General features: G+C 40.7%; 1 protein-coding gene across 1 annotated transcript in view; it reads left to right on the top strand.

Moving 5' to 3' along the window:
- Nucleotides 1-3,868: 3,868 nt before the first annotated feature.
- The window catches only part of LOC142384136 (tumor protein p53-inducible protein 11-like), a 48,273-nt gene continuing 26,600 nt past the window's right edge, over nt 3,869-25,541 (top strand). The window contains exon 1 of the mRNA XM_075470120.1: nt 3,869-3,993. The gene's annotated coding sequence lies outside the window, so the exon portion shown is untranslated. The remainder of the gene's footprint in view (nt 3,994-25,541) is intronic.

The raw sequence follows: 25,541 nt of genomic DNA, 5'->3' as shown, positions 1-25,541 counted from the left end.
CCACTGTCACTTCTACTTAACTGTGTTCATTCTGGAGGATGGATGGCAGTTAAAAGTACAAACAAGACTCTTTTTGTTTGGAAATCATAGTTAGCCTCTCTCCTTGCTGTGAAATCAAGCCATGTTTGCTAAAACCTACGATTTTTCCTAGATTACCAGAAATATCTTATTGATTATAGATGACAACAAACACTTGCTTACCATGTTGCATTTACCATTTCGGTTACATAACAATTAAATGACAAAACACAATAAAGGGTTTTAAAACCCGCCATCCAAAATCAGCAAATACCTTGTTCCAGACAATCCCACTTGGAGAAATTGAGTGTTGTGATAATGACATCTGATTGGTGGCTGCATGATGGGGGTGGAAGAAGCGTGTTGTTTGTTTGACAGGTTTGTGTGTGGGTGAAGACACAGCACACATGCCTCCCCCATACATACAAGCCCCTTTTTCTTAGAGCCCATATTTTCTTGTTCATTGCACAAATTGCAAAAGTACACGTGCACATTTCTGTGTCTCCACGCTAAAAATGGCACAGGAGAAGGATACAGAAATGAACACAGTAAAAGAGAAAACTTGTCCTGTCTCAAAACCCTCACGTCTTTTTCCACTAAGACACAGTGTCCTTCAATATGCACCCGCATCTTTGTTCCCCTCACACTGGTATACTTAGCCTATTGAATCGCCTACAATTTTCTGCCTTTCTAATCTTTTCTAAACGGACCGGACTGCCGTTCGCTTGTAACATGCAGCTGCTGCCATCACTGCTCCTTTTCAAATGTCACATCTTCCCTTGAGGGGCCAATGTCCTGACAAACATCAGAGAGGTGGTTTTTATATTCATGCAGTTGAGGAAAAATGCCACTGAAACATGACCAACTGGTCACAGGTACCCTTTTGCTGAAAATATTGTGACAGTTGAGATTGTCAATCAACAGGATAACCCTTTTGTGTTGTAGACTTGGATTTTTAAAATGTTTTGCACAGTTTTACACACATCAAATGGAGTAAACTGTGTGTGCTCTTTCTGCAGAGGCTTGATTTGTACCAGTACCACAGAAGTGATCTGCACATGCAGAAGAACCAGACGCTTATGTGTCATATCATTATGGTTCCATCAGCGCATAGCTAATACTTCTATATGTAGTATCACACTTAGTGTATTTATTAGATATAGCTTAGCAGACTTTTTTAGCATGCATTCACTGTCCCTCCACTGAACACCCTTATTACAAGAGTGTAAAAGATTTGAGTGGAGTAAAGTCTAGATTCTGTTCAATCAGCCACAAATCAGAAAGATTTTTTTTTGGCAGAGCAGCCTCGATATATCATAACAGACCATAAGTAGGGGGAAAACAACAAATACGACGACAAACGGCAAGATGTCGCCCACTTCTGCCTGAAATTTAAAGACACAGAAATGTGTGAGTTGTTTCTCTCACGGAAACCTGTGTATGCTGCAATAAAGCCTTCCTTTTTCATCCATTTCATCCACAGTGGCATTTTCTCCAGCACTAATTCAGCACCTGTGTGCAAAGCCGAGGAGCCTGTTTTATTAACAGCTGGATGAGTACTGTTGCTGCTGTTACGAAGGCAGAAGATAACAGACAAATAACCCTGCATGTTTCCTCTCTGATACGCTCTATCAGTCTATGGCTCTGATCTATCTATCTATCTATCTATCTATCTATCTATCTATCTATCTATCTATCTATCTATCTAGTTTCAGCACTTACACTTATCATCTGCAAAATAGAGGTGTCCCTTCCTCTGCACAAATATATATTCCCTGTGACTGATGTTGTTATATATAAACTGTTAACGTACCAATGAGTGTGCAGCAACTATGCACTTCATCTTTGAGCATTTTCAAGACTTTTCAATGTTGCACGATTCATAACTGCACGGTGGATCTGTCTCAAATACGCTCCGGCCCACCTGCTCTATTAGAACACACTTGTTTTACTGTAAGATCTCCATGGTAATACAACATACATCACAAACAGACCATGTCACAGATTTCTATAGAATACTACTGACTGCATGCTTTGATAGTCACATATAGCACATTTGGAGGTCCTGCGAGGGCAGTTTGACAAAGAATCAGACCTTGCACCACCCAAATTGCAAAGATCTTTCTCAATTGCCTAGGCTCATTTCTTGAAACAAACCGGACGTTTTCAACACTCTTTAGTACTTTTTGCAAAACTAAACTGAATGGTTCAGCAAAACACCACGGTTCACCAGCAAAAGCTCATATCTCCCCCTAAACAGTTCACCCATGTGTCAAAATGAAGTTTCTTTCTCATTCAAATAGTCAGTGCCCCCAAAATGCATTGTCCTTTTGGCATTGTGTGAGCACTACAAGTCAAAATGTTTAGATGTTTTGTCACTATGGCATAGGACTACCTAACAGAATACAATAGTGTATAAAACTGAAGGAAAAAAGTTTCACAGTAAGAGTAGCCTCAAAGCACACACAATACACTCATGCCAACCATTTTTATTCACACAAATACTGTGAAGTACGTAACTTCCATACAGTACAGTATTGTAGAAGGAAAAGAAAAATATACATAGCACACATATACTGTAATATTTAACACAAACAAAAAAACAAGCAAAATTATGTGGCTATGGATGATCTATAATTGTGGCCCGAATTTCATCTGGGACAGCACGGTGTCTTCGTGCTCCTCGGCCTCTTCCCCCTATTCCACCACCACACATCCTCACTCCTCCTCTTCTTCTTCTTCTTCTTCTTCTTCTTCGAGCAGGAACTTGCCCTTGTTCATTTGCTTGGCCTGGTGCCTCCATGTTCAGAAGTTGGTCCTGGTCAAGCTCTTTATATAGGCCTACATGTTTGGCAGCGCTCACAATCATGGACAGCATCTGTCAGGTAACTAACTATGCCTACCATTTGATTGGTCACCTGAGGTGCTTGAAACTCCTTCGTTAGTAAAGTTCTAGTTCCACCTGATTGTCAATTACTGTCATGAATTTATCAAATGTTACATGAGATTCTATATGGTATTGATGGTATCATGTTCTTGGCCCATTTTGACAATTGAACAGATTATTGTGTATGTGATGACTTATACAATGAAATCATGCTGACATATTTTGGATAGAAGAACCATTAGATCAAGAATCAACTAATCAGTTCAGATCACCAAAATCGATTCACTTGGAAAATGTGCTAAATGTAGGCAAACTGTGCAAACTGTAGGCTACTTGTACTTAATCTTTTGCAGAGATGCACTGAAACAATTGACACATGTATTAAGACAATTGCAATTTGATGAAAGCAATGAGAAATGCCATTCTGTTGTGAACAATTGCGAGGTGGTTTGGAGCTTTGTCCATGTTATTTTGATAATGTAATTTCTGTTTCAAGAAATGAGCCAAACCAATAGAGAAAAACTGTAAAAAGCCCTCACTGAGATCCTTGTGCTGTGGTGAATTAAAGCATGCACACCACATGGAGGTGAATGCACCCACACAGACACTGGCATTTATTTGAGGGACAAATATGTTTGTAACAGTTTATGACTGTTTTATAACTGTTTATTCGGTCAACATGAACCATTTATCTGCAGTGGTAATAATAATCCCAGGCATGTTTGGGGCCCTGTGTGTTTTCTCTCACCACTACATCTGGTGAAAAGTACATATTTGGCAGAAGTGTTGTTTTAACAGATCACTTGAACGCGTTACTTTCAATTGCAACACAGTATAAAGATGTACTTTTAGTATAAAAAAAAACGTGTTCCTGTTTACTTCGGTGATGTCTACATATTACGGTAATAAAATTCAGACGTGCGTCTTGTTTGAGAGCCGGTTATTACGGTGCTGTAATGTTTCCTGCTCCGGGGTCTGTGAAAGCGCGGAGCGCTGTGATGAGCCACTAACCGCTCTACCCACTCCCTGTTCACCACGGCCGACGTTACCCTCAGAAGCAAACTCTGGATATTGCTCCGCTTCCCGCTGTAAGTCACACAATAAGTTTCTGCCTTTTCACAGTTTTTCCGCGCTTGCCTCTCCGGTGAGCTACAGTTTTACTTTCAGATGCACGACTCTTTTGTCCGTCAACGTCTCGGGGAGTTAATAATTGACGGTTAGCAACAATTGAACAAATCTCGCGCTGCGTGGTCTGCAAAGCTTTTAAAGGAGGCAGTTTAATTGAATTGCATGCGAAAGTTGTCCGTCGGGGCGACAATAGCCACTGTGAATTTAACTCTAAAGGTCGGTAATGCCACGGCTGGCCAAGAGAAGTTGAGCTCTTTGGACAGCTCAGTCAAAAACAGCAATGTTTGTCTCATAACACGGAGCTAAAACAAACGTTTATGTTCACCGGGACGCAAGTTCTTTTTAAATGTTTTTTTTTTCAGGAGACACAGCTGCTGCACCGCACCCACCGGCTGTGAGTGAAAGGTTTAACATTAGTGGGTAACTTTTTGGTTATTTAGTGGAAAAATCCTTCTGTAAATGAATCGTTTGAACTGCTGGGTTTAGGTTCCCTCCCAGGTTTTGGGTTTAGTCGATAAATTGGGAGTTTTTTACGTTAGCGCACCGGCTGTGTTTATCCGTAGGAAGAGGGCAGACGTGCATATCTCTGTGCTGTAATGTTTACAGGAGAACGGCTACGTTTTCTGCCTCTGTAAACAGCCCAGATCAAATGTTCTCCTTCATTTCGCCACCCTTTAAAATGAATGATACCCAAAGTGTAATGGAAAGTTAATTAAGTGTATTCTCTTTTGCTCATTCTTTTGAAAACAATTGGTCCGTGCAAGTGAGAGTGTGCTTATGTTTCACTGAAGGTGTTCACTGGTGTGTCCAGACTTGTCCCGAGAGAGGTGCAGCCAGCCACAGTCATGTTATTCGAGTTGAGCAGAATGTGGGGGGGAAGAGTCTCAAAGCCATTCCTCATGAGGATCGCCCATCTGATGGTTGATCTTGAACTTGAGTCTATCTTTTCCACTCTTAACTGCGACACTTGTTGAATATTTGGTTGGAAGCAAATCGTTTTAATTTGAACCAACAATGGACGATTTTACTCCCCCTCCTCAGGAAAAAGGGAGCGCATACCTTTAAGTTAGCATATCTATGTGTAACTTCAAATAAAACTGAACACATATTATAACCTAAACTAAGATGCTGGTCTGGGTCACAGGGATGCCAATTAAATAATCAAAGCACCAGTTTCTTTTTCTTTTTTATGAAATTGGACGTTTTTTTCCTTGCAGCCATTTCATCTGCTCATTTGGTTAGTCTTTTTAATGAAACAAGTCCAAATCCCATGGCATCAGTAGCACTCTTTTATAAACGCCTTGCCTTCAGAAATAAGCACATCATCCCGGCTGTGTGAGTGGGCAGGGGGTTTCTAATTGGCAGAGGAAATCGGCATGATAAAACAAATACTTCCATCTCTGTTGTTGTGAGAAAGTTGTCAGCTTTGTCAAAGTGGGGAAAGAAAAATGGAAACGTGATTTGGAGGGAACCGCAGGGGATTTCTGTTGACTCCGTGGTGGCTGTGTTGATCTGTATCCATCAGCCATTTCTCTCGCTTGGGGACTTGTTTGAAATAACCTTTGTGCTTTTAAACCAAACCATCATTGTATCCATACTGGGGCTCTTCTTTCTGAATGGAGACGGTTAAAAGATTTGGTGCAACAGAGGGTTAAATGGGTCTCTGGGCCTAGTCTGTGAGGCCGAAATACTCCATGGTAACTTGCATATAGTATACATACTGTATATATATATATATATATATATATGTGCGTGTGTGTATATGCTGGGTAACTAAAGCAGATGGTTGTCTCCTTTTTTGTTTTTTGTAACCCTTTGGTAATTAAGACAAATCACCAAGGACACAGCCAACTGTCAAATGTGACCATTTAAATGATAAATATTTTTTTCTCTCTACAGAAGCTGCACTTGTACATTCGCAGGCCATTGAACATGTGATAATGTTATTAATGCTGAATGAAGTGCCACTCCCAGGTAAATTATGGCTGCAATAAACAGTGAGTGCATTATAAAAGGGTTTAGCCTCAGGACTTTTTTCCCTTGATTTCTATACGAAGAGCAGTATTTTTCTGTTTGCCTCAACTCAGAATATTTTCTATTTTCTATTTGTGAGTTTTTTTTTTTTTTTTTTTTTTTTGTGCTCCGTTTCTAAAAGTGGATGTTCGGAGCAACAAATGTGAATTGCCCCAGCAAAAATACGTTATGCTATATTTAGTTTTGTCTTTCAGTACTGACTTCTGGTCTGTCTTTATTGCCTACTGTGCACCAGCAATATTGTCATGGCAATGAGGATGGCTTTCCTCCTGGGGTCTTTGCTTTTAATTTCCGACTGTCGACCATGACACCGAGTTAGCCACACATAGGCTTTGATGACGACCCTCCCGCAGATGTGCTTTTGCTTATTTCCAGTGGACAAGTTTAGAGAAGCCGAGACGATATGTTGCTTCCCAAATTTTTGTCTTTTTATGGCCGCGACGGCTGCCTCTCATTGTCCACATCTTGGGAAGACGGGAAAGCTGTTTGTTGCGACTCGTCAAAGCACCGTGGCTAATTTCTGTGTATATTTGGTAGATAATTTCCCTCTTCCAACACAAGCTGTCTGTAGAAACTAAGCCAAATCTCATTTTGTTTTCCTTATCGTTTGATAAGCACTTTGCGCCGTTGGAATATTGTTGAACACAGTGTGCGATGAAAGCAATTTTTTATTTGGCTTTTTGTTTCGTCGATGTTCTAAAGTCATTGCAAATATCAAGTTGGAGGGGTTCTTTCATCAAAATAAATCAGGTTTTTTTTTTATAAATATGTGTGTGTATTAGGGGTGGGCGATATGTATCGTTTGCGAAATTATCGTGAATGTTGTTTTGACGATGAGTAATTTGCAATATCGAGATATAGGCAAAAAAAAAACAAAACTATTTATTTATTTATTTATTTTTTCTTTCAATCGCCAAAAAGTGCAGCGCCAGTGGTCCTCTGCCCTTACCACGGCGCCACGCCCTGCTTTGAACACTCTAATTTTTTCAAAGTAAACACTTCGGACCCGCGGGACACTCAGCTAAGAGCATCGAGGGGGCGCCGAGAGGCAGGGGCTGGGACAGACGGTAGCTCGCCTCGCGGCGGACCGTCAGCTCGATCCCGAGATCCAACAACGAGCTTTTTAACTGCAGCAACTTTAAGATGCGCTATTGGAGCTGGAATTACCGCGGCTGCTGGCACCAGACTTGCCCTTCAATTGATCCCCGTTTAAGGATTTAAAGTGTCCTGTGTTGTTATTTTTCGTCACTACCTCCCCGAGTCGGGAGTGGGTAATTTGCGCGCCTGCTGCCTTCCTTGGATGTGGTAGCCGTTTCTCAGGCTCCCTCTCTGGAGGGAGAAGTAGCCTGAGAAACGGCTCGAGGTTATCAGTCACCAAAGCGGCCGGGGCAGCCCGAGAGGCACCCCACATGGGTTTTGGGTCTGATAAATGCACGCATCCCCGAAAGTCAGCGCTCGTTTTGCATGTATTAGCTCTAGAATTGCCACAGTTATCCAAGTAACGGTAGAGCGATCAAAGGAACCATAACTGATTTAATGAGCCATTCGCAGTTTCACTGTACCGCCCGTGTGTACTTAGACTTGCATGCTTGTGTTCATTTTATTGTGATCTTAACGCAAGTTTTAATTTTTTTTTTTAAATATCGTCAAAATATCTTTATCGTGAAAATCCTAAAAAATATCGAGATATTTTTTTTTGCCCATATCGCCCACCCCTACTGTACAGACGGGTGCTTTGAGTCTGTTTGTATTCGTGCTCTCTGTGGAACATTGTGATTGTTTTGGCTGCTGTGTGCATGTGCCCCAGCATTAAGATTTTCATTTTGCACTGTTTCACCTTTACCCTTTGCCATTTGGACAGAGTCGCCCTTTCCCCAGCAGTGCTCATACATCATGTCTAACATTTTCAACACTTGCGTAGTGTACTCGGTTAGCTGACTTCCTGACAAATTTTCAGTGGAAGGGGTCAGGCGCACCACACAAAGAAGAAATGGAAATGGCTGTTAAACGTTTGCCACTGGGGCGGCGGTTTTATCTCTCCGCTGGGTCACCCTGTCTTTGACACATCCCGTTCAGGCTCTGTAAGCCCTGTCTTTTTCATTTGCTCACAGTTTTTAAACCCAAGAACTCACCAGCTGTGAAGTTCAGTGTTTGGGAACATTTGGTTCTTACTGAACTCACAACTGTCTCTAGTTTACTGCAGTATGAATCAACGGACACACTGGTTTTATGTACAAGTTGCTTTTTCTAAATACTTATTTGAAACTCTAATGATTTATGTTCAAATGTAGAAAACGCAGCACATACTCCAGGCCAAACTATTCATTTTTGTTCTAAGCACTTTGGCCTATTGTCAACTGTCAAAATAACAATACTAACATTTTAGTCGGCCAGTGAAAATGAATCCTTTTCTGGCTTGGATGGATTTATTTAAGACCTCAGTTTGCAGTCTTGTAGGAGTATTGAGGAGTTTAGCTTGCCATGTCAGATTGTGTCCCACCATCTCCTTGGTTTCCTGTCAGAACGCGTGCTGATATCCACTTGGATTGCGTGGCAGCAGGAGATGCCATGAAGATGGAATCTGTAGAGAAAAGTGGTTGTTGCTGCAGGATGTCGACTCTGTTGTCTTTGAGTGAGCTGCTTCACCCGCACCCTGAGGGGAAGACGGCCATCATGAGATCACCTGTCGGTGCTTTCACTAAAGTTGTGCAAACACTGAACTATTCAGCAGGTGAGGGGAGCTCAGGCATGAGAGGGAATGCCTTGGGACCATCAAAGACAAATGGTTTGGAAAATAATAAGTCAGATATCGACCACTGGCGCCCTGTGTACAGTCATCCGTCAGTGTGGAATGTGTCTTGTTCTGGTTATATTTTGTTGTTTTAAATACCAATCTTTATGTGGAGAAGACATTCGAGTGGTGCACAATTGTCATAATTGTCACAATTGTCATAACCTGTGAGTATATGAGTTGATGGTGAGGGGCGTTTACTTCTTGGTTATACTCTGATAAGACAGTTGGTACAGTGGCTGGCACTGTTGAATCGCAGCATGAGAAATTGTGGCGCAGACATGCTGGTTGACTGGGAACTCTCTGTATGGAGTTAGCATGTTTTACTGAATGCTCCTTTGTCCTAATGCACTCCAAATCCATGCACTTAAAGTCAATTAGTGGTTCTAAAATAGGACGTAGTGTCCAGGCTGTACACCCTTTTATTGTCCAAAATCACACGGGCTCGAAAAATAAAACCCTATTTACAGGTTGTTTGGAAAAACTCGATGCTCTAAAAGTACAGAAAACCATTTTCACGCCTGTACTCCCCTTCCCTCACCTCCACAGGACACAGGTTTTATGTGAAAGTCTCGGCTCCGACGGTGATTTGAACTGACTGCCCACCGTGGTTTTACTGCTCTCACACCTGAGGATCACAACCTTTGGGCAGTAAACACATATTGCCCAAAGGTTGCAGCTCAGCATCCCTCCATATAAACGTTCTTTCCCTTTTCTTCATCAAAAATTCCTCTCAGTAGTCTTTTAATAACTTCCTAAGCTGGTCTTTAATCCGTTAAGTAGATTTCAGAAATAATGAAAATAAATTTCAAGAAATGAACTATTTCTCTTGACTAATTAACTGTTTGTTTAGGATTCTGCACTAGAATCACTTCAGTTTATTTCTCATGTGCAGTACTACTGCCGTGGCAATTTCTTAGTTATATTTTCTTTCCTTTTGCAATATTGTAGTCTTCTGTCGAGTTCGATTTATTTTATTTTTTAGCAAGTTGGCACAGTTTGTAGAGGTCCTATTGAAATGTGTGAGACGTGCTTTGGTCAAAATGTCACTTTGCTTTTGAAGAGCAGCTGAATTCACAAACTGTGTTGAAACAATACTCCACAGACCAGCCTGTTTTAGGTGTGGGGAGAGAAAAAATGAGCAGCTTTCTGAGACCGCCCCCCAAGTGGCAGAAATATGCTATTACATGTAGATGTACATTTGTAAATGAGATATTTTCATGGGGAAGGGGATATGAAACTAAAGGTGTGTTTTTCATGGTTTTTCAGTTGGTAGTGACACACCCAAATATGTGCTCTTAAGAACAGAAAAAAAATGTGTTGACTTTTCTACACTAACAACATATGTGTCATTCACACACAGTTTATTATCTATCAAAGATAGATATTTGGCTTTCTTTTTTTTTGACATCCCTCCATCATGACCCTTGGCAACTCCTTTGAGATGAAAGGCTTACCTTTAAGCCTCTTGTGTAGACTTTTCATCTTCAAAAGATCTTTTCTTCTGACTTTCATGTCCCCAACCATATATGGACTGTATGGCTGTTCAAACGTCTGAGCACGAACCAGATAACATGGAGAGATTCTGGAGTGTAAAACCTTTTTCCATTCCTGGAGAAGGGTTTAGGGAAAATGACATCAAATTCTAAAAGGTTTTTAAGAAGACTTGAAAAAGCTTTAACGCGGTTTGATGAACACTTTTTGCCCAAAATGAGTTTTTCAAAATGCATAAATGAATGACGATGCTGTGTTATCTTGCACACTGTAACCTGTGAAAGAATTGGCATCCTCCAGCCTCAGGTTAGTCATCATAGTAATCACTTATCCTGGTCTCATGATTAAAGCTGACTCTGAACAAACTGTCGTGGTTTAGTGTCCCACAGTTCATAACCTGGACAGACCAAAGACTTTTAGAATGTCATTGGCTCTGAATTTGTTTTAGTGCTTCAGTTATGCTTTTTGAATGATCTGGTCCACAATTGTGACCAAGTCAATTGGCTTGACCGACTACTCAGTGCCAGTGGAACATTTTTCAAAGTGTGGGAACAGTTTAAATTTCACAACAGGTGACTGCGCAGCCTCCTTCAACTCATCCACTCTGCGTTGAGATTTCATACGTGAAGTCAAGGCGATGTCACTGTGTGTCAAGTATTTCCATTTCAGTTGTGAAACATTATTGCTTTTAGTAGATTAACTTGCTTTGCAAGCAGGCGTTAATGCCGCAGACGTGTCATCATAAGAAAAATAGCACGTGGTTAATTAGCATATCAACACTTACTTGTATTACAAATGTTTCTCAATCTCCATTCAGACACGATAAAAGCCTGGTAATCACTGCTCGCATCTCTCCTACTAAGACTGTTACATAAACATCTAGATCTATGTTCATGCTGCGTAGTTGCAGTTAACTTCTTCACTTTTTCTTCCACCGAAGCCCCGTGACTCACTGATTGTGACATTTTGATGGAATCCTCTCGTAAAGCCTGTCTACTCTCTCATAACTTTCCTCCTCCCGCTGTTGCTCGGCATCCAGCATCACTTTTCCCCTTAATTTAGCTGCCTCTTTCTTCTATTTCCCACATTCTCCAAAGGTTTTAAATTTTTCTCTGATAACCCGTATTTTACATGGTGAGCAGAACCTACTAGTATTTGATTCAAGTTTCAGAAACTGACAATTCAACTTTATAACAATTTTGAAAATGTGTTTTTTTTTAATGATTTTCTACAGATCCTTATATTGTCTGTGCGCCGCATCACTGAGTCGCCCTCATTTTTCTTTACATCGTCCTTAAGCAACCATAAAATTTAAACATCAATCTAAGTTTTTTTTATTGTTTTTTTTTTTTCGTTTTGTTTCTGGTATCAGACAGCATAATGATAATGAGTCTGAAATAGTCCTCGAAATGCTGCTCATTAAGACTAGATAACCAGCCTTTGCTCATTAATGATAAAATCACTGCACATAAAAAGAGAAAGTTACTTCACTTTAATAAAACAGTCATCAGTCATGCAGTCAGTCAGATAAATCTGCTGCAACTCAGCATTAGATGGGTAAAGGGCGGGGGCTCCCAAGGCTGCTACGGCAACCCTCTTTAATGGAGGCACCTCATATTTTTCCGAGGGCATTGCTTGATTTGAAGTAACGTCCTTTGTTGTATTTTTTTCTCCCTTGATTATATCAAGAAAGTCACTAAACCAATAATGTGAAACTCCTATCTTTTATTGGAGACGTGTGGAAATCGGGATGAGTGCTGGCGAAGGCTTCAAGGAGAGAGAGGTTATCTAATAGTCATAATAAACTGATATAAACAGTTGTGTGTGTGTGGGGAGGGGATTAAAAGATAAAGTAATGTATTTAAAGGAGACGGGTATAAGTTAGAAGTAATATAGAAAAAAAGTGCACATCCAGCTTTAGTTTTAAAATTCCCCTTTTGTTGTTCGTAGTAACTACAATATATCTGCTGAGTGAAGAACCTTCTGGAGTCATGTTAATGTCCTTTTTATTAGAAAAGCTTCAGACTTGAGTTGGCGGCTGCGTGCTCTGTCGACAGCCATGTGCCCAACTGTGATTGCACAAGATTAACTAAATCAGTGCGGACAGTTCAAATTCAAATTGAATTGAATTCAGATTCAAATTGTGGATAATAATTCTACCTCAGATCATCATCATCTTCATGGTTTCTCACCCCGAAGACGATCTTTGTCCAATACAGCTGAAGGCAAATCAGTTCTATCCTTTCACTGTCGGTGGAATCGTATATTTTTTTTAATTCATTTATTTATTTTTATTACGGTTTAGAAATATTTCTCAATCTGTTTTTTGAAAAGTAATTTTTTAAATCTTATTATTTAATTTTTTTTTTAGATTACCCTGAAGGCTGGAGGGAATTCTCTCGTATTTAATAAGAGTGTACAAATTGTGGTAAATGCATCTGAAATCTTTTTACACCAATTTTTCCAAATGGTTTTGTAATAGTGTTTTTATTGTTCCTGACATTGATTTTTATTTTTATTTTTTTCATTGTTACATATTATTTTTTTTTATATCACCAAGCAGCGTCTTGTCTTTTAGAAGTGAAATACTTCTAAATGCATTATAGACTAATGCAGCCACAACCAGAGTCTTGCAGTGGGAATAAGCTCAAGTGAACAGGAGACGACAAGGCAGCCTGCCTCCTTATTAGATATCTCCTTAGTCAAGCTTGAACATCAGCCATCCCGGGCAGGTTATTGATTTGCCACTGGCTAAGGTTGATTGCCTCATTTGTTTCTGTGTAAACTCAGCTGAGCCCGCATGGCATTTTGGGTGCTCGGTTAAAACCTGATTAGCAGGCTTCAGGCTTCTTGGCCGTATTCACAGTTACCAAGACCTAACTGGCATTTACAATATAATTTGTGATCAATTGAGACCGCTCAAAACCTGGAGTATTCTTCTGTTTATGAGCTTTGCAACCTGTTTTGTTACATTATTAACTCCTTTTGTTTTTGAAGTTTGCAGTTTAGACAAAACAGGAAAGAGAAAGTGAGAGAAAACTCTAAATTGCTTTGCATTAGTTCTTGACATTCTCTGTTGACAGTGTGTGAAGTGTGGCAGTTGGCGTGGTTCCTCAATTATTCTGCACCTCTTTGGCTGCATGAATCCTCCACAATCTGCCAGAAATAAAACGAGAAATAAAAATTTCCAAAGAGTTAGATTAATCCTCTTTTTTTTTTTTTTTGTCATTGAATCAACTTGCATAATAACTTTTGGGACAAACATTGCGAGAACGTCCCCACTAGAGCGAGTTTTTCCATCACGAACGTCTCTTTCTGCTTGGTCACTTGTATAGAAGGACTGGACAGGAGGCCTTGAAGTGGCTGCGAGTTAAGAAGTAGGTCTCAATCAACTCCTTTTCAGTCACGATTTCAGATTAGTTTTGTGTTCGTCTAGCCTGGGTGCCAGCCGAACTTAGCCCCGCCCATAAAAGTTTTGGTCGGGAAGTTTGGTCTGGCTCTGCTCAGTTGGGAAATCATTATGCCCGACCAAGAATCGGTCGACCCAATCAGATTGCCAGGGCGGGCTTTATACGATCAACAGGGACATTATCGACTACGTCACGAAAGAGCTGAACATGGCTGCTGCTGGAGAGCTAGGGTGTGTAGATTCTGCCACCGAGTCTGTTCTACAGGATCTCCACATTGCATTCATTTTGAAAGACGAACAGAGGAACGGGATAAGGGCTTTTATCGATAGAAAATATGTTTTTGCCGTCCTTCCTACAACAAGTGTGAGTTGCTTAATCTACATCACATACTACGTTGCTCTGATTGGTTGTAGGTCTATCCAATTGAGCGAAGAGGCATTTTTTTCTCCTGGTTCGGTTGAAACGCCCCATACTCAAAACTCTATTGAGCGGTGTCAGACTCACATTCTGACTAGAATCGTGAGTATGACGTAGTCAGGCTAGTGTTTGTCAGCCATAACGGAGAAATACGAATGAGAAAAGCTTTATTGGGAAATCCCCTTTATTGACATAAAGTATATGTCAGTGTAAGGATGCAAACAGACTCAATTTGATGCATACCCTGAGCCCAAAATTCATTACACAATGCATTACCAGACTTGTTTCATCTCATTTCAAGCCAGACGCAGAGAGCCTGCTGAAAGCTATTCCAAAATCATCCATCAGTATTAGCAGCTAATGTTGCAGGGGTATACTGTAATTCCTGTTCCAGGGCTCCAGAGTGCGACCTATTTTCTCAATGGTGCGCCTAAAAAAAATCTCAGGTTGCACCGGTGCAACCACCCAATGTCTAAGCGAAAGTCTCCCTGTGGTTCAACAACAGACACACGTTAGACCCATATCGTGGTCTAAACCAATCAGAGTAGTGAAGGGCGGGACTCCCTTCTGATTGGCCCGTGTACGCGTGTGTAACACGAGCGTCCTGTAGTCAGACAGAGAGGTGATGAACCTCGGCTCGTCAGATAAACAGTGGATGTAGCCGCGGGCGATAAGATGAAAAGAACGATTGACAACTTTTTGGTTAAGTTAAGGCCTGATTCGTCCGAAAATAACCACAACCAATGCTCTGACACGGAGCCATCAACCTCCCACGTTATGTCAAGCCCTGGTCCGGAGCTAGCATCAGATAATGAGCTAGCATCCGGAGCTAGCATCAGATAATGAGCTAGCATCCAGAGCTAGCATCAGATAATGAGCCACACACGATCGACTCCGAGCCAGAACCAACTGAAATTAAAAGGGGTAAAGTGTATACATTTCTAAGAAAGTGGCTTGACCAGTTTCCCTGGCTAAAATACAGTAAAGCCGATAATATAATGCACTGCATTTACTGTAAAGTGTGGCAATAGTGCATTTGTGACTGGTTCTAATACATTTCGAATTGAAACGCTGAAAAAGCACAACGCATCTATGAAACACATTACCTGCCGCGATAAGTGCACTGCTCAGTGTCCCCTCTCCCCGCTGCCTTTCAGCGGCAGGCAGCAGCTGAAAGCACCTGATCGTTCAGGAATGTGTCAGTGTGTACGGCCGTATCTTGAGGATATATATATTTAACCCAACTACAGGAGTTGGCCATCCGAGGGGCATGTGACTGCAATGGAGGATAGTTCTCTTAGCTGCATTTTGACCAGATTGCGAGTTAATAGACATATATGGACAGCGATTTTAAAATAAATAAAGTGAACCTGTAAAACTGCAGTGTTAAATGCAATGCGTTTGAAAATTTGGGTGCACCTAACTTTTGTGCTGGTGCACCTAAGAAAAAAAGTTAGGCGCACCAGTGCAACCAGTGAAAAAAGTCTGGAGCCCTGTGTTCAATTGGGCTGTAGAAACAACTCTGTCAAGTAACTCACGCCACCTTCTTCGTGAGAGATGAAGCCTTTTAATTCACCCTTTTGCATTCTTTCAATTGTAGTAATTGGAAATAGAACCAGATTGATCCTAAATTGAAGTTGGCAGGCCAGTGAAATTATACCGGAATCACTCAAGGAAGTTGCAGTTGGTGCATGTGTATATGACTGTATGGCCCTTTTTAGCCCTGCTCTTTTTCTCAGGTTAAAACCCAGACCTGAATACATCAGTGCTGCTTCAATCTCCAGATTATCACAGGAGAGCCATCTGTTAATTAGACATGGAGCTCCACTCTGTACTCACAAGATGGTCCTCCTCCCCAAAACATGCCCATGTGGCATCTTGTTGATGTAGGCATATGTGGCGAATAATGATGTTTAAAGGAAATGGGACTTAGAGTTATTATCAGAACAACTGCATGTGAAGGGTACAACCGTATCTATTATCTAACCGTACCAAAATGATGTTAGTACCTAAATACAACCAGGAAGTTAGAATAGCTTTATTGTAAAAAGTGTCTCGCCCTCGATCTCACACAAAGGCCTGTGGTTGAAAGCTTGTGTGTATATTCGCCCTCCTTCCTCCTTATGAGGTTATTTTGGCCTCTTAAAGCTAATATTAAACGCCTTAATAGGGCTGGGCGATATGGAAAAAAATGTTATCACGATATGTTTTTCCATATTGATGGATCTCGATTCTTATCACGATATGTAGTTTTTGCAGATGCTGCCAGTGTGAGGGACATCCTGAAGCTTGAAGAAACAAGAGATTCACTGAAACTTTATAATAAAGTTTAATAACATAAAAAAATGCCTTCCAATAATGAGCACAAAATGCTTTCGCTCATACAGAATAAAAAAAAAAAAACAGTTATTAAATAATCATAATAATCTCAAATATTTGTTGAGGCAGTACAAAACCAAACTAAGTAAACATGTGGGTCAGACCCTCTGACACATTAAAGTGTTAAACAACGACAAAATAAATGGAAAATCTAAACCAGTATAATACTATTATCCTATTATACTGGTTTACCAGTAGTGCTGGGCGGTATACCGGTTCACACCGAATACCGGTTTATAATTTCGTTATGATATGAATTTTTAATATACCGCCATACCGGTGTATTTGATTACCAACGGGGGGAACGCTGCGTCGAGCGACATTGTTTGAGACGGGACCCTTTTCAGTGTTGCGCTTCTAAACACGCATGTTTACTGTCTGGGTGCGAGGTGGTAATAAGCACTTGCGTTACTCGAAGGTGAAGGTGGATAGGAGTGTTTCCCACACATAGACTAATTCGTGGCGGTGCGCCACAGATTCAACACCGGCCGCCACATATTGCGTTTCGTTATTATTATTATTTTTAACGCTATTTAAAAAATACTCGTATTCGTTAAGCTGCATTTCCTTTCCCTGCTCTCCCTCCGTCTCTCTGTCAGCCTACACACACACACACACACAGCCCCTCCCCTCCGTGCACACCACGTGTGTCTCCATCAGCGAGATCTCATCCCTGGAAGCGTGGAAGCTTGCTAGCTTCAGCGTCGCGTTAGATTAGCTCCCATTAAAAAGTCCTATAAAAATATTTTATATTTTTAATACAATGTTGACCCGGCCCATAGCAAACAAGCGATTACGCCTTCTTTATAAAGTTAACTAGTCGCAAGTTTGCCGTAAAAAAAAAAAAAAAATGTAGTTGGGTTGTTGAGGTCAAAACACTAGCAGCTGTGAATCAAATAAAATAGTTTTTTTAAACTCTTACACTGAATGTTTGCTGCTTCAATCCAGATGAGTATTGAAAAATATTTTCCGCGATTGAAAAAGAGAAGTGCGTGTTGATGATGAGGACCAGCCTGAACCGGAGGTATCAGTCTGAAACAGCTGAACAGTCCGACCAGTGTAATTAGCTATGTTATTCATTTGTTTACAATGAAGATGTGAATATTAATACAATAAAGTTCTGTGTGACCAATTATTAACGAAGGAATTATTTTGAAGAATTTTTATTTTTATTTTTAATTCTGTTCTCAATCTGTAGAAAATGCTGTGAACACCTAATTATGCATGAAAAAAAAATACCGTGATATACCGTGAAACCGTGAAAAAATACCGTGATATGTATTTTTGGTCATACCGCCCAGCACTATTTACCAGTATAATACTATTATACTGGTTTACCTCCCAGAGATTTGTTGGAGGTATTGAAAAACGGCTAGACCATAGATCGGTGGTGGTGGCAAAGTATTTAATATCATTCAGATGAATTTCCACCTTACGACGGCATTCATCATAAACCTGTGGCATCGCCGTTCTACCAGGGAGCACGTACCTGGGGTCTAACACTTTGATCAGTTTCCTGAAGCCTTCTTTTTCCACTGTGTTCAGGGGCATCATATCTTTAGCGAGGCAATAAGTGATAGCGCTCGTTATAGTTTTGCTCCGCTTTGACTGTTTTTCATACGGGGCAATGGCTGCAAAGCACGACTGGATGGATTGTTGTTTATTGATGCTACCGGGCGATCTGTGTGTGTGTAGCTTAGCTGTGTGTGTGGTGTGCTCGCTTGAGCCCGCAGTGTTACACTCTCTGTGTAGTTCGTGGGGTGGTGCCGTTTCAGGTGTTTGAAAAGGTTAGTTGTATTCCCCGTCCTGGCTGGTACTACCCACCGGCATATTTTGCAGACCGGCTTCGCCTGTTCCTGGTTGCTTTTGCCATAACCGAACCATGTCCACACAGCTGACGTGATGTGAACTTTTTTATCAACAATGTCTTCGAGTAAGGTGTTGCTTTCACGTTCGCCAATAGTTTCACGGTCCTCAGCTTCAGATTTGCTCATTTTTTACTTCTTTCCCTTTCTCCCTCTGTCTCACTCTGTTTGCAATGGTAGCCGCTGCTCGCTCGTGGGCATGTCCTTCCGGCATACAGCCTCCGGCAAACTGATACTGGTGTTGTTGCGCGGCGCCTAGGCCTACTTTTTAAAATGTCATATCGAATAATATGTCCCAAACATATTATCGAAATTGATCAAAATTTTATCGCGATCCCGAACAGAGATCGAATTATCGCCCAGCCCTATGCCTTAACACAAGCTCATCGTTTGACACCAGTTTCATTGTTATTTTTTATTCATGTTTTCTCATGGTGCAAGTAAACGCTGACCAAATTAGGTTTCGGTTTTCACGCATTTAATGGCGTGGTTGGCAGCAGAGCAAAGTATTCCCACAATGAAATCAACTCGCTGTGATATTTCGTTACCAGAGAATGCACTTGTGACTGTCTGCCTCCTTGAAAAGTGGGCAGTGTCCACTTCATCTGGAAAGCTGTTGGCTGTGTTCCATTTCCTGTGCAAGTTCATGTTGCCCAATCCATTGCTGTCAACAACTACATTACTACGACACTCTTTGTGTTACTAACTTAGTTGATATGGAATTGAACGATGCTGTCATGCATGTGACCTTTGTAGATACTTAAATGTGTTTTCCTCTCACAGTCAAGGGTAGAGTTGAGGTTTTGAGCGGTTTCTAATATGCATGGTTCCAAGCGTAGGTTTCTGTGTCACAGAGAACCCTAAATTTTTCACTAACCGGTAAGTGTGTGAATGGTTAAAGAAAAGAATAGTGTACGAGTATGTTTGCAGAGATGCAGCTGCTGTATGGGCATTGTACTGTTTGTGGAAAGTGCTTTGCTTACCGATATGTGGTGTTGACACAAGGATTCGTGTCACAGAATTTCAGCTGGGTAGCATTGAAACAGCAGCAGCAGATTTTTTTTTTTCTAAATGTAATGCCTTCTCAGGCATTACATTTAGATTAAATCATGAGAGACAGAGCCTGACTGGCTCAGAGCCAGAGGCTGGTGGTACTACCCCCAGATCTACCTCCAGCTTCTCCTTTCACCAGAGCAGGGAAGAGTTAAATTACCCAGGCCATGATAGACCAATGTGGACCTCACCGTTGTTGGGTTTGTAAGGTCATGACTCGCGTTACTTCTAAACTAAACAAAGTTGATGCTAATCGACCGGTTTGTTGTCCTTTTTCTCCAAATGAGAATCGATAAGGGAACCGACAAAGAACCGAATCGTTAAGCAGAATCGAAAATGGAATTGGAATCGTAGAAATCTTATCAATTCCCATCCTTACTTGGGGGGTAAACGACCGATGAATTTTTAGGCGGTTTTCTTAATTTGCTTCTGTACGTCCCCACGGCGGATTTAAAATGAAGCAATTAAGACTTGATTGAGGTACAGACTTTGCATTTTAATTCAAGGGTTTAACAAAAACTATTGCAGTGACCCTTAGGAATTGCAGCATTTTTTACTTTAACACTCCATTTCTAGACCCTCAAAAGTCTTTGGACAAACATTATTGAAAATATCAGTATTATTTATGTTATGAAACCCTAAACCCACAGACATCGCCAAGTCACAAAACTTGTTTCAAAGTCTTCATTGTCCTAATGTGTACAGTGTTTCCCACACATAGACTAATTCGTGGTGGTGCGCCACAGATTAAACACCGGCCGCCACATATTGCGTTTCGTTATTATAATTTTTTTTTTTAAACGCTATTTAAAAAATACTCGTATTCGTTAAGCTGCATTTCCTTTCCCTGCTCTACCTCCGTCTCTCTTTCCCTCGCGTCTCTCTCGCATAGCCTACTCACACACACAGCCCCTCCCCTCCGTGCTTCCCTGGAAGCGTGGAAGCTTACTAGCTTAGATTAGCTCTATAGCTCTGGCTCAACCGAAAGAAGACTGCTGGCGAAATTCACGAAAGGTTGGTATCACGTAAAATCACACATTAAAAAGTCCTATAAAAATATTTTATATTTTTAATACAATGTTGTCCCGTCCCGACCCATAGCAAACAAGCGATTACGCCTTCTTTATAAAGTTAACTAGTCGCAAGTTTGCCGTAAAAAAAAAAAAAATGTAGTTGGGTTTGTCGAGGTCAAAACACTAGCAGCTGTGAATCAAATAAAGTAGTTTTTTTAAACTCTTACACTGAATGTTTGCTGCTTCAATCCAGATGAGTATTGAAAAATATTTTCCGCGATTGAAAAAGAGACGGGTTGAGGATGAGGACCAGCCTGAACCGGAGGTATCAGTCTGAAACAGCTGAACAGTCCGACCAGTGTAATTAGCTTTGTTATTCATTTGTTTACAATGAAGATGTGAAAATCTGCAGATAAGCCGCACCTGTGTCACCCACCGTGACACAGGTGTCACACATCCTTACGTCCCCCATAATTTTCCTTGATGGAGAAATTATCCAGGTTCTTAACTCCCAATGTGACATATGTCACATTACAATCTCTGACAGTGGGGGGTGGTATTTTGGAAAAAAATTCTGAAATGGGTCCTATGTGGTCTATTTAGTCTGTTATAACCTAGGGCTGGGCGATATGGACCAAAAGTCATATCTCGATATATTTAGGTTGAATATCGATATACCATATATATCCCGATATTTTTTTCCGCAAAGTGAGAGCTGTGAAATGAAATGCTCAGTCAAAGTCAAAGCCAAATACGAGTAGTTTTAGTGAAAACTCACTATAAAATGTAAACACTGTATAACAAAGCTCCGTAAGGTGCACATTTAAATAAAAAAAATATCTTAAATAAAATTAGCCTATAAAATAAAATAGGTAAATCTTTTTCTGAGGGCAGCATTTATATATAAAGAGATAACAAAATAAAGTGCTCAGTTTAAGAAAAACGTTTTTAAACATCAGCTTGAGATTACCTGTTTATTTTTGTTAATTTAATAGCTTATCTGAACAGTCTCAACCAGTTGCCAAGCTGTTTTCATCTCCCAGTCTTGCATGAAGTGAACTGTCACGCTCATATAAGGTTCGCACAGGTTCTGCTTGACCACATATCGCTGGTCAACGCAAAATGGGTGACGTTAGCGAGCCGGCCCGCAACGTTCTGCCTGACTTCACTATACATTTGCGGCAGTGCTTCTTGTGCAAAATAGTTCCGACTGGGAAGCTCGTATCTCGGGCCCAGCTTTTTAATTAGCTCTTTGAACCCGACCTGTTCCACTGTTGCAACAGGGACCATGTCTTTGGCAATGTGAAAGGACACTTGTCGCTTTTCTTCTCATACGGCACACAGCGGGAAAATGAAGCTTGCAGTGAGCTTTGTTTTGGGGCTGGAGCTTTGCCAGGTTGGGGAAGGCTTGTGCCTGTGGCTGCTGCAGCGCGCAGTTTCACACACTCTTCATATTGCACTTTGTGTCACGTTTTTAAGTGATAAAAAAGATTCGTAGTGCTTCCACCACTGGCTGCAATGTGCTTATGGCACTCCCTACATATAGCTTGGTTTTGTTGCTCGTCTGACAATTTGAATCCGAACCATCTCCAAATGATTGAGCCACTGCTTTTTCTTTTACCAACCAAGGGGCTCTCCTCCGTACGCTCCGCAGGTGTTGTTGCCTTCTCCATGTATGTTTAAGAGTGCCGGAGTGTTCCTCCCCCTCCCCCCTCTGTGCATGAAAGAGGAGGGGCGGAGCCGGAGCGAGGGAAGCAGTGCAGAGAGCTCTGATCAACGGGTTGCCTGAAGCAAGTATTACAGCGGAAATTTGAACTATATCGATATATGCGATATGGTCTAATTCCATATCTTATTTAAAAATCTATCGATATATCTTAAATATCGATATATCGCCCAGCCCTATTATAACCCCCTTAATTTTAATTTAAGTAGAAATGGGTCTGGGTTCTTATGGGTTAATACAATAAAGTTCTGTGTGACCAATTATTAACGAAGGAATTATTTTGAAGAATTTTTTACCCCCCGGCCCCCCGGCCCACCACCACCACACATTGCCTTCACATCTGTGGGAAACACTGGTGTACCCGTAATGTTACATTGTATGAATTGTGATGTCAAATAGGTCAAAAAATAACTTAAACAAGCCATCGGATAATCGGGCAACTGATTCCCCTCCTCTTTCCTCGCACAAGCCTTCTCCATCACTGGATGGACAGGATGCTAATAAAGGGTTGCTGTTAAGAAAGATAAGAAACCTCCACTTCTTGATGGAGCTTTGTACTCTGCTCTCACAAACGAGGGAGAAAGAGGAAATGGCCTTTCTCTCAATGATTGCCAGATACTTTTTCTCTGTCCGGTGTGTGTGATGTATAGTGTTTTTTTTTGTTTGTTTTTTTTTTTTCCACTTTTTTCCTGTTCTATTTAGATGCACTCTTATAAAAACAAACCAATAATTTTACTAGAATTATACTAAAAATAGTCTCGCTATGAAAACAAGTAAACAACACTGAAAATGCTGGGCGAAAATGTTAGACTTTGAAGATGCACGTACACGAAATAAGAGCCACAACAAACTGAAGGGATGCGCATTAGGTGGGGAGCTTTGTGCGGCGTAGCTCTGCCACATCAGGAGAAAATGTAGATTTTTAAAAAAACATTTCAGGATTCTTCTGCCAAAAGCAATTGGAGCTGAAACCAAGCGGCGTAATATCCCAAATTATAGCTTTGTTGCCTCTAAAATCAGGGGGAAGAAGCTCATCAATTGATTTCTTGTTTTGGGTATTTTCTTATGACAAAAGGTGGTTTGTCATATGGTCACATGTTTGATTCTAGTTGCTCTTGAAACGCACTACTTGTTAAAATGTGTCAGTCACAAATTGCCTTATATTAGAGAAGCCAGCTGACGGCTGATTTCTCCTGTAAACCGGGTGAATGATATTTCAGAGCAGAAGTTAAAGGACATTGCTCTGAACGGTCAGCTGGGAATGTTTACATTTAGAATTTACAAGCGTTTGGTTAAAGTTTAGAATGAACGAGCGCGGTTATAGAATACGTTATTACGATTTACCCACTATTCATAGGTTGTGATTGCTGTCATGTCATGTAAACAGAAAACGGCAGAAGAATAGGTTGCCATCTATTTTGGGCATGTGCTCAAATATTTTTCTGCTTTTTGATGAGACAGACCTGGAAATCAGGCTGCTTTTAAGAGTTCTGCAGCTAGTGACGGAACAGGCAGCTCTCACATTGACTGTGATACTTCTCAATTGACCCAGTCACATGCTGCCGTGGCATTTTCTCATGTAGCGAAAAGCAAATTAACTGATAATTTTGTGGTGTGAAAAGAGGAGGCTGGTAGATGGAACAGAGCAGACAGCATTGTGTCTCCTCTTTTTCACAGTTAACAGGCTGCGTGTCTTTCAAACCTTCAGACTTGTTAAATAAAAGAAGAACATTTAGGTCACTATTATGATTAGAATTCCTTTGTAATGTTACAATTACACCAGATAGTGGTGTCCCTGAGTATAACCTATATTTTTACGGACGATTATGTTCTTTATATACGTATTATACATCTATTCAAGCTAGCTCGTTCATGTTAAAGAAAATGAAGCCGGTGCCAAGGTGTAGGGCTGAGCAATTTTATCGATACTGTGATATATATTGATATTGCATTTCCCGGTAAAGTATTGATTTTTCAGCTGCGAGTATCGATTTATTTATTTATTTTTTTTTTTATTTTTTTTTTTAATTTAATTTTATTATTATTATTATTATTTTAAGGAAACTTTATTGAAAAGTCAGACGTTACAATTGGTGAAAACACAGAACATTAAAGTAATACAATACAATGCCAGGGGGTCAGTGTATCGAATCGTATCGTTGGCTGAATATCGTATCGTATCGTGAGATTAGTGTATCGCTACAGCCCTACCAAGGTGTGTATGTGGCAGATGTAGTGTGCTCCTGTTGGACTATTTAAATGCAGGTTCTTGTGGTGTTTTAAGTTTTTCTCATGTACCATTCTGCGTTATCTTGAAGTTTGTTACAACAGGACTGAACTTGTCATTCTTGGTCTTGGGGGGTGTATGGTCTAATGATGAGAAGTTGACGTGGACCCACACGTGCACTGTGGATGTTGTTAGCTGTTCTCTGTTGACTCATTTGAACTTTATAGGCAATGGAGAACATTTTCCGCCCTGTGCAAACCTGCATTTGTGTGCGTTCATCCATTATCACCATTATCGCCTGGAAGTACGAGCATGGGACACCTTCTCTGACACATGTTCAGGAGAGGAAATAAAACACTCAGGCACTCTAAAAAAAAAAATAAAGGCATTTTGTGGAACTACGTATCGCTAAAGAACAAATAACAACACATTGGATATCTTAAGAATTCCTTTTTTTGTCCTTTAGTGAGCAATAAATTCCAGCAGAATGGTGACATGAGTTGAACCCTGAAATGTGTACTCTCCATTATCGAACACAGCTGCCTAGCAACCAGGTTGCGCCTCAGCAAGCAAGACAAACTGAGAAGTTAAAGGCTTCGAATTGTACTATGAAGACTCTGAGGTCTGTGGTCAATACAGTTAACTTTTTCTTATTTACCTTGGGACACATTGAATCATGATAATCAAATAAGGATGGGAAGTATGTTGACTTTTTCTAGGTAATATGATTTCTATCCAAATGAGTCGTTGGACGAGACCAGGGTTGTTTCAATTCAGCCCCTGTTTGTTGGCCAATAATCATTGGAAGTAATTCGTTTGGCGGTTTCTATGAAGGCTCAGATCACGTCAAAACGGACTTTCTTTTTTTTTTTTTCTAAAGAGGGCAGAGAAGAGTTGGAGGGCAAGAGTGAGCTGGGTCTCATGTGGAAATGACCACTATATCAGTATTGCTATAATAAAAGCTTCTTATGTGTGTTAATGGATCTAAAGGATAGGATTGACAGATGTAGCTAGAAGACAATCCAGTTTTATTATCTAAGTTGTCCGAACAAACTGTCCAGTTTTCATCTTCACAAAAGAGCAAAGTCAAAGAGTTTCA

Source organism: Odontesthes bonariensis, chromosome 7 (genome assembly GCF_027942865.1).
Source record: "Odontesthes bonariensis isolate fOdoBon6 chromosome 7, fOdoBon6.hap1, whole genome shotgun sequence".
Taxonomy (NCBI): domain Eukaryota; kingdom Metazoa; phylum Chordata; class Actinopteri; order Atheriniformes; family Atherinopsidae; genus Odontesthes; species Odontesthes bonariensis.
Note: the sequence above shows the minus strand (reverse complement) of the source record. Positions and strands in the feature narration are given on the sequence as shown.